The 10,325-nt window shown below is 49.6% G+C and overlaps 1 pseudogene; it reads right to left on the reverse strand.

The window, feature by feature from the left end:
• The window catches only part of LOC146187871 (uncharacterized), a 99,244-nt pseudogene extending 95,493 nt beyond the window's left edge, over positions 1 to 3,751 (reverse strand).
• Between the last annotated feature and the right edge of the window lie 6,574 nt (positions 3,752 to 10,325).

Here is a 10,325-nt window from a genome sequence, read left to right on the forward strand (position 1 = left end):
CTTGTAGGGACATGTGCCACATTGACGCCATGCTTACGCCATTGTAATATAATAATAATAATAATAGTAATTGTAATAATAATAATACAATTATAATATACAATATAATAATATAATATATAATATATTATATTATATTATTATAAACCTTCGTCGCTGAGACGAAGGTCTATAATAGCAGAACTGATAAGCCATGTCGGCGTCGAAGATTTCTTCTGCCAGGGCCTGGTACCGCAGATGGGGAAAGCCTTATCCAACGGCACCGGAAAAGAAGCGGGAACCGTGTCTGGAGGTGGAGCGTATTGCAAGACCACTTCCCGTAGGAGCACGCGAGCAGACGACGCGCTGCTCTGCTGGACGGACACGGACGGATGGACGGACGGACGGACGGACGGATGGATGGATGGATGGATGGATGGATGGATGGATGGATGGATGGATGGATGGATGGATGGATGGATGGATGGATGGATGGATGGATGGAGGCCCAGGTCGGCAATGGCAAGTCATACTCTCTCGCCGCAGACATAGCGTCCAAGGTCTTCGTGAGAGCGACAAACTTTCGAGATGAACGGCCACCGGTGAAATTCGTCATCCTCGCGACGAATTCGAGCACGCTTCCGACTGTTCCGAAGTGACTCCACCCTGACGATGAGTTGCCGAAAGATGCCGGTTCTTCAACGTTGACGATGTTGCGTATCGCTTCGCGTAAGCGTGGTGCGCAGATGGCCGAGTACAGGTCGGCGCCGTCTGGGATGGATGGATGGATGGATGGATGGATGGATGGATGGATGGATGGACGGACGGACGGACGGACGGACGGACGGACGGACGGACGGACGGACGGACGGACGGATGGATGGATGGATGGATGGATGGATGGATGGATGGATGGATGGATGGATGGATTGGATGGATGGATGGATTGATTGGATGGATGGAAGGATTGATGGATGGATGGATGGATGGATGGATGGATGGATGGATTGATGGATTAATGGATGGATGGATGGGTGGATGGATGGATGGATGGGTGGATGAATTGATGTATGGATGGATGGACTGACGGACGGTCTGATTTGATTGGTTGATATATGGATGGATGAAATATAAGAGCGTCCTCTTTGGAACTGGGTGTTAGCAGTAGCTATCATGAACATTTTTCTGCCTATATCTTAATTGCTGTTTTGGTTAACTATACCATCATTCTATTTATAGAATTTTTGTTTCTACATTATTATTATTATGTCACTTTTCTTCTTTTAAGCCACCAATCTTCCAGCCGTTTTTGTTAGCTTCCACCGCCGGTTTATTCACCCGGCAACTGGTATCTCTAACACAGAGCTAAACAATAATTTGTGCGCCTTAGTACAACACAACTAGGACCGCCACTTGCACAAGTTCATACAATAGTACACATTAACACTGAGTCTGTTTTGCCCGCCGCAATGCTAACTTCCAGGCATACACCTTTATACACACCAACAAATCACACTTTACACCAGTGGCCTGGGCATAGCACAGTGGCCACCCACTGCACCTCCAAATGGTGTATGTGTCTGCAGGTTTGGGGCCCGTGCACCCCCATGTGACGTGGTAGATGGTGGGCTGTACTGGTGTAGGTTGGGGTAAGTGTTGGTTTGGAGCTGTCTCCATTCCCACGTTTCCTGTGCATTTAGCCCCTTGTGTGGGGGGGGGGGATAAATCCTACGTTGTTCTCGTGGGTGTTTATGTCGCGCGCCGTAAGCCGTGGGGACAGGAATGCTAGTTGTGAGGTCGGGGATGGTAGCCGCTCGGTTTTTGTGACCTCGAGCTAGCCTATCCGCTACCTCGCGGATAGGCTGCAACATGGAGTGCCCATGGACTCAAGTGATCTCATGTTTGAGCAGTGAATTTGTAGCAAATGGGTTAGTTGTGAAGCGAGCTAATTTTGTAGGTATTCTGTTGCAAGAAGGAGCCGCCCGCCGCTTATGAGTCAGTGATTACGTGAAGCTCTTGATTGGTCGCGTCTTCGTAGTAATGGCCAGCACGATCGCCGCCACTTCCGCTTCTGTGATAGTACAGTGCGGGTTGGACATGCTGGAGACTTCTGCGTAAGAAAAGCCCACTACCAAGGCTGCTGCTGCGGTCAATGCATGTTCGTATAGAGCGGCATCCAGATAGACAGTTTTCGGACTGCTTTCCACTACACGCGTAAGGTAATTCACTCGGGCGTTTTTCTGCCTTCGTTGTGGACTGGAGATGTGTTCTTTGAGAGCGGGGCCACATATACTCTTGCCCGGTAGGAAACAGGAATGTTAGCCTTTGGCTGGATGGCTTGTAGGTTCAAAGGATAGCCAACGCGCTCGAGAATGAGCCGGCCTGTCTCAGTTGACAGAAGGCATTCCCTCTGGGACTGGAGGACAGCCTCTTGAATCTCTTCAAATGGGTTGTGCAGTCCAATAGCTTCCAATTTGACGTTGGAGATGTATGGTGGGAGGCCTAACGCGTTCTTGTAAGCTGCACGTATGGTAAGGTACGGTAATTCATTGGAGAGGCGACTGATGACCAACTGCTACACCAGACAGATCGTGTCTTCTTCCCGCATGCCTTTTCTGTTTCTGGCCAACCACGAAATCATTTTAGAGATCTGTTGTGGTGTAGTCTTGAGGAGGTGGATCCCGTGGTCTACTTTCCTATCGCTTCGGAGCCAGAGACCCAGGATCCAGATGAGTGGCACTTCCCGGATTGGAACCGTGTCCAGGAGGATGCTATGATTGCCTGGTGATGTATAGTGGTATCCATGTATGCAGATGACTTCAGATTTATCGGGGGAGCATCGGGGCCCGCATCGAAAAGCCTCTGTTTCCACGCAGGTTGCTGCTGCTTGAAGTGTTTCTTCCTTCTGACCTAGAGAGCCGGTGGTTGTCGAGGTCGTAATGTCATCAGCATACAGGTTGTGTGCGATATTCTGGACGTGTTTCAGAGCCCTTGCGACTCTAATCATGGCGATGTTGAAGAGGAGCGGGGAAATGACCGATCCCTGTGGCGTGCCCTTGTCTGGCATGTCTTGAAGATCCGATCTCATGTCACCCATTCCTATCGTTGCCATTCGGTTGGACAAACAATTCTTGACCTATCGGAAGGTGCGTTCGCCGCAGTTTAGGTTATTGAGCTCTGAGAGGATTGCCTCGTGAGACGCGTTATCAAACGTGCTTTTGAGATCTAGCGCCATAATGAGGTGTTCGCCTCCTCTTCGAATGTTGGAAAGTACCTACTCCTTGCGTAGAAGGAAAGCGTCTTGAGTGGACTGGCCCGATCTGAAGCCGATCATGGAGGGATTGAGGAGGCCGTTATCTTCTATGTAGTGTTGAAGTCGCGTCTGAAGGACTCGCTCGTAGAGCTTGCCCATGCACGAGGTGAGTGATATGGGTCGTAGTATTTCGACCACAGGTTTCTTGCCCGGTTTCGGAATTACAAATATCTCCGAGCGCTTCCATTCACAGAGAATTTCATTCTTCTCCCACAGCGAGTCGTTCAGATACTTGGTGAGGTCGCTGATCTGTGCCTTGCTGAATTTGTGGATCATGGCGTTGCTGATCTTGTCCGCTCCCGCCGCCGTGTTGAGGGTGCATGACCCAACTGCAGCGTACACCTCGGCTTCAGAGATGGGAGCATCTAGTGCCGGATTTTCCTCGCCCTGGTAGATCAAAGCGCAAAGTGGAGCTGTGCTGGTGCCGATGTATTTGTCCTTTAGAGCCTGAAGCAGCATGACTTCGTCCCCCGGAAAATGGTGAGCAATACGCTTCAGGGTCCGTGTAGATGCGGATTTTGATTTAAAGAGGTCAATGAGGTCCCGCAGGATTGCCCAGGTACGGGAGGTTCCCAGCGTTCCTCTATTGACTCGCAAACCTGTTGCCAATTTTGTTGTGCTAGGTTGGTGGCGTATTTCTGGGCTTTTTCCGTGAGCTGCGCAATCCGCCGTCGGAGATGTCTATTTGGGCGCTGTCTTTTCCATCGCCTCACAAGCTGGCTGCACTTCTGTCATAGCTTAAGAAGATGGCGGTCTACCTCTGGGGCTTGCGGTGTGCGTTGTATTTTTTCCGGTGGCTTTCTTGTGTGCTTGTCTGATGTCTTCGCTCCAGTCCTGTATGGACTGCATTGGACCGGATGGGACGTATGCGTTGCGGAATTTGGGTCAATCGGTGATGTGGGCAGAGCCCAGATCCCTCCGGATTTTGGTAGATAATATGGATGTGCTTAGTATGCAGTGGTCGGTTGCCAGGGTTTCCTCTAGGTTCGTCCTTGTAGCCTCAGCAACCTTCTTGATCAGGGTAAGGTCCGGGCAGGAGTCACTTTTGACGCTGTTGCCTTCCCTGGTCGGATGTAGAGGGTCAGTGAGGAGTTCCAAGCCGAGGGCGTGTATTGCTGGCGCGACTGTCAGTCCTCTGGCTGAGTTTGATTGGTACCCCCTGGGACGCGTTGAAGTCCCCAACCACTATAAGCTGATTTGCTTCCGCCAGGTGGATGGTTCGGAAAGGAGATTGGTGAAATTGGCCTTTGCGCGTCGTGGCGGATTGTACATGCATGTTGGTAACGAATGTACTCTTTCGGGCTCATTTGCTGGGCGCTATTTCTATCGCTAAGTGTTCAACGTCCGGTTCGGATAAGGAGTGCTCGATTACAGTAACGGCGTTTGCGACGGGGATTGGTACCGACGGCATGTGGGGTTGGCGGACCGTGTAGCAGCCGGCTAGCATCGTTGACCAGTCGGCTCTTACTTTTTGCAAACAGATAATGTCAGGTCTGATGAGGGTGGTGCAGAGATATTGTTTCAGCCAACCCTGTTTTCGTCTTAAACCCTTACAGTTCCATTGCCAGATTTCTGTGTTCGATGTTTGGGATACGGTGTGGGGAGTCAACGTGCCACCTGATTGCTAAGGCCCATACGGAGTTCGATTGCGGATTTGGTCCGAATGTTCGTGCAAAACAGAGCACGACTCACGTCCCGCATGATAATTCGACGGGCGACCGGCGGCAGCACAGGGGGGCACAGTTAACGTTGGGGTCTCGGACGGAGCGAGGGCAAGCCGCCAAAGGATGTGGCCCTGCACAACGGGTACAACACGCCTTCGAAGCATCATTCTTGAGCTTGCACTTCTTCAAAGCATGGCAATACTGCACACAAAAAGTACACAGGGGAACGTACAGGTCCTCAGGCACCTCGACGCAAGTCCAACCAATGGTTACACGACGCGCCGCGCAGAGACGGGCAAAAGCGGGCGGGGGGGGGGGGGTCCGTGTTAATAACGTGAACAAACTTTCCGGAGCTATTCAGGAGCGTTCCGAAGCTCTCGTGCCGCCGCTGCCTCCTTCCACTTTCTTCCAGCGTGCAGTGGACGCATGCGGCATGAGTCGCTACAGGGCCCTTACCCTAGTCAATTAGTAGAAAAAAAAAGAAAAAGAAAAGCAAACCCGCAGTTTAAGCAAAAGGCATTGCTCTAAAAAAAACTAGGCAGAAAGCTACACACATATGTACTACCGTTAAGTTTGTGCCCAAGGCGTAAACCAAGGGGCAAGCAGGTTTTATCAATGGCTGTTCAGGAGGTCGCGGCTGTGTAAAACATAGTGTTAAAGGAGGCAGGACTGTTGAGGAACGTGCGGAAGCACCGTGAATTCCCTGCTTATTAGGACTGAAGCTGTGACTGAAAATGTTGGGACGCTGCGCGTGCATCCAAGATCTGAAGCAATTGAGCAGGCTGTGTGTCTCATGGAAGTTTGGTATGCCACCTGCTGTGAAGGTCGGTTCACCAAGACTGATTTGAACGGGGCAGGCTAGTTGCGGTAGGTCCACCAGGTTGTCGGTTGTTCATGCGACGGTGCTGAAGGGGAGGCGTGGTGCTCAGAATGAACTGGCTGAATGGAGGCTGCAACGCACTGCGGCGAGCCAGCTTTGAGGAGGGAACGTGACGAAAAGCTGTGTAGAATCCCAAGCTTACAGCACGGGATGCGCGAAATTAGCCGTGATGAAGACTGTGGGATGTGATGTACGTACGTACGCGCCACTTACGATGGTCACAAGCTGACGTGTTGTTGCCGCCTGAGTGTTTTAAAAAGCGGGAGGTGAACAACAAAGGCAAACTGAGTAGACATAGGTTCTGTAACACGAATCAGAGATGTTGCGTCTCATGGCACGCGATGTTCGAGCGAGGTGGCTACGAAGCCCGCTCATGCGCCATCGTGATAGAGGGCGATTTCAGACGACGAGCAGGACGCTTGGTGCAAGGAATTGAGGCACGTAATCCGGTGCTGCTGCCTCACACTATTCGCATGCCAGCACTTGAATGACGGAAAAAGTTTATCACTGGTACTTCTAAGTGACCACACAGGAGGACAGGACAGCTGAGGCTGCGCTTCCTGTGTCGTAAACGATACTTATGGGAGGGTAGCCGGGCCGGATGCGCTGGGCAGGAGTAGCTGGGAGCTGGCCGGCGGCAGCTGCAGCATTATGTGCCCCGAGGATGCAGCCGTAGACGACAGCGATGCCGGTGCGGGCGCAGATGCTGGCGGCGGTCAAAGCGGGTCTCCTGTGTTGCAGAGCGGCTGCGGAGAGTAGCTTTCGCCGAAGTAGGCCAGGACGGCAGCGCGCAGCTTATCGTATGACCGACAACTCGAGGCAGGGAAGGCTAGTCGGCACAGCTGGTTGAATGGCAAGATTTCGGAGAAGACTGCGTGTTTGAACTGCTCGATGGTGATGCCCTTCTGGTGCATCGCTGCCTCCAGTTGAACAAACCACCCGCCGACGCCTGCAAGCCGGAACGTCGGAAGCAGTGGGTCTAAACCCGGGGTTTGCCAATATGCCATCCTAGTACGCCACCGGGGTGAAGGCATGGTTCTCCGGGTCATAGCAAATGTGGAGGTCGCCAAGACGACTGCGGCCGAATTTTGAGGAGAGCTAAAGAGGCGACGGCAGCGTCCAACTGAGGGGACATTCCCAAGCGTTGATGATGATTATGATGGTCTCTGTTAAAATGGCACATACCCACGGCGGGGGATTGGCCAGGGTACATTGCAGATACAACATGTATACGGTTAAGGAGTAGAGTATTTAAACAGATGTGGGTGATTAACTAGAATTTGAAAAAATAACAGAAATGAAAAAGTAATGAAATCTCATCTAGCATAGGAATCTGCCCGAGGAGGTAATGTTATCATAAACAGAATGGCACGCTGGGTTCAAGGCATATCCTGCGACGCTTATCACGAAAGAGAGGAGGACTAGAACGGTTAGAGGAAGCCCTAACCTAGAAGGGGAATCGCTAAGTAAATTTTACGCAGCGATGCGAACCGCCGGCAGAAGAGTAAAAAATGGTCTATGGATTCAATTTCTCCGCAAGACTCATAGAGGTTAGTAACGGATAGACCCGCATGACACAAATATAGATTTAGTTGCTGTATTCTGGAGTGCAAGAGAGTCATAGACACCTCCCATTGCCTCGAACTACACATGCGCCCACACCAAGGCCATTTCAGGTGTTGGTAATCCGCTCGTGAGAGAGGCTCGTGACTCAGGTAATGGCGACGTTGAAAATTTTGAAATCGTGCTGAAGTTAAGTAGACAGTATTAGGTATGTACGGAACAAGAGGTCCACCGACGGCGGACTTGGCTAAAAAATCTGCCCTCTATATAATAAGGTATAATGTCACAGTGACCAGGGACCAGTGAAAACGCCCTTGTGTGATATGAGGGGCAATAAAAAGTAAAGGAAACGCAAAAGCAGAGTATCTCTCAAATTTTCAAACGCTGCCAACACGGATAGACTGCCACAAAGCAAAATATAATTTAGATATATTACTAGCAATCTTTTTTGAGGCCGAATCAATGCCCAGGAACTAAGGAGCAAACATAGGCGTATAGTCAGGGACTCGAAAGGAATTAACTCCAGTCAAGAACCCGGGAGTGTATGCCAATAGCTGCTTTTCATTATTTATTTATTTATATACCCTAGAGGCCCATGGCTAGGCATTACATTGGGGAGGGGGGGATGTTTACGTAGGGGGAATGCTGGGAGGCGTCTGTGAAAATAGCAATGTGGCTCGGAAAATTCAGATACTGCTCTATAAGGCGATTTATTACATTGGCAGAAATATTAGCCTTCCACGGGAGGGTGTCATCAAATGATATTATAGTATCAGGCCGCCAGTATTTAACTTGAACCAAACAATTATTGATACGGGAAGTTTTGAAAGCAGAGAATTGGTAAACACAACCTGTGGTAGCTTATACTTAGGCCAAACATTAGCAAAGAAGTTTGATGGGTTCGAAGTAAATATGAGGTTAGCAAATCCAGGTAAGGCTCCGAAGACCTTGAAAAGGTCCGCACAGTGAGAAGTTGAAACCTCGAATTTAGATTAGGTATCCTAGCTTCCAAGTACAGCACCGCATTAGCCACTGATTTAGGCAGATCTAAGCAAAGGTGCAGAGCTATTCGTTCCAAAACAAACAGCGAATAAAGCTTGTACTTTGGGCAACGAGAAAAGATAACGGAGCGAATTCAAGCATTGGTCGTACGTAGGTCTTGTGAAGCAAGTGCAGTGTGTTTTGACGCATATCATATGTTTTGTTGCTGACACCTGGCCAATCTCCCAGCAACTAGACCATGTACTCCTTTTCCAAAACCATTGAAGCTCACCGCACTAATCTCCCCTCGCAGTTCACCCCTGCTTCAAGACCGGGCGCACCCATATGGAGCCTACACGAACCTCAGATTCACCTATCAATTCCTGGCACCAATGCTTGCCTTGCAATAAATGACGCTGGATCACCTTCACACATTAAGCACAATCGCCGAATACATGTGTACACGGATGGCTCAGTTACGTCAGCCAGCTCCGCGGGCTCAGTGGTATACCGGCAAGGTCAGTCTTGATAAAGCTAAAGATTACACATCATTTATTTATTTATTTATTTATTATTTATTCATTTATTTATTTATTATAACCTCAAAGGCCCCATTGAAGGGGTATTACATGAGGAAGTGGGTCTCAGGGCATAATATTGCTTCAAGTGATGCTTTGAACACTGATGGGTCTGTATGGAGCATGACGTCGGCAGGCAAGTCATTCCAATCTTTGGCTGTGCGAACGAAAAACGAATATAGATGCGCAGATGTACGGGCTTGCGGAGGATGGGTTGTCTTTTCGTGGTTGGTGTGGCTGGAGGTGTGGTATGTAGGGATGATAACAGATTTGTGCGAAAGATGATGATAGAATTTACGAAATAGAGATAGTCTTGCGATGCTACGCCGGTTAGCTAAATTTGATAAATGAGCATTGCATTTTAGTTTGGTTACAATTTCATGATAAGAATATGCCCAGAAGAAACTAGCGGCGCGGTCTTGTATTGCGTCTAGTGTATTAGAAAGATTAGGTTGATTATTGTCCCAAATAGCGCATGCATATTCTAGTTTGGGCCGTACAAATGTTACATATATGCTAGTGATTTTAACGATGGTGGTGCTAGACGTAGTGCTCGCCAAAAATACCCCAGAACTCGATTTGCTTCTTTAGAAACTTGAGTTATGTGATATGTCCACTTAAGATCCTGTGTTAAGTGAAGGCTAAGGTATTTATATGTGGTTACAGCTGCAATTTCGGAGTTAGCTATTAGGTAATTAAAAGGTGGTTCAGAGGGACGCCTGTGAAAAGAAAGTAAAGAAGTTTTTTTCCCGTTAAGAGACATGAGCCATTTACTGCACGAAGTTAAAACCTCTTCGACTGCCACCGAACTGGCAGCCCTACCGGCTGCATTCGAATACATCAGCCAGGAACTCCCCCATGAATGGTCAGTTTTCGCTGACTCAAAGCAGCGCTTCAAGGCATACAAGCGGCACTACACCACGGCTCAAATGAACAACTAATTGATGAGATCCGCACGCTGCACCACACCGCAATATCCAAAGGCCACAACATCATGTACCAGGGGTTGACAGGACACTGTGGCATTGCAGGAAATGACCAGGCGGACGACGCTGCCCGTTCTGCCCACAACGACGGAATTCCAGTCCAAATTTCGTTAACGAGAGCCGACGCGGAAAGCGGGCTTCGTTGTTTGGCTGTGGAGCTGTCACATTGAGCGTGGAACACCGGAGTTTTCTCCTACCGTCGCCTCAAGGCATGGGACCCCGGACTGCGCCTGCGTATTTCCCACCACACAACACATCGTGAAACAACGTTACTGTGCCGCCTATGGCTTGGCGTTGCCTTCGCAAACAAATACGCCTTCCTGATAGGGATAGCTGACAGCCCTGCTGGTGAACGATGTGGCGTTGATAAAACGATTGAGC

This window comes from Amblyomma maculatum, chromosome 5 (assembly GCF_055883805.1).
Source record: "Amblyomma maculatum isolate TAMU_Amacu chromosome 5, ASM5588380v1, whole genome shotgun sequence".
In the NCBI taxonomy this organism is placed as follows: Eukaryota; Metazoa; Arthropoda; class Arachnida; order Ixodida; family Ixodidae; genus Amblyomma; species Amblyomma maculatum.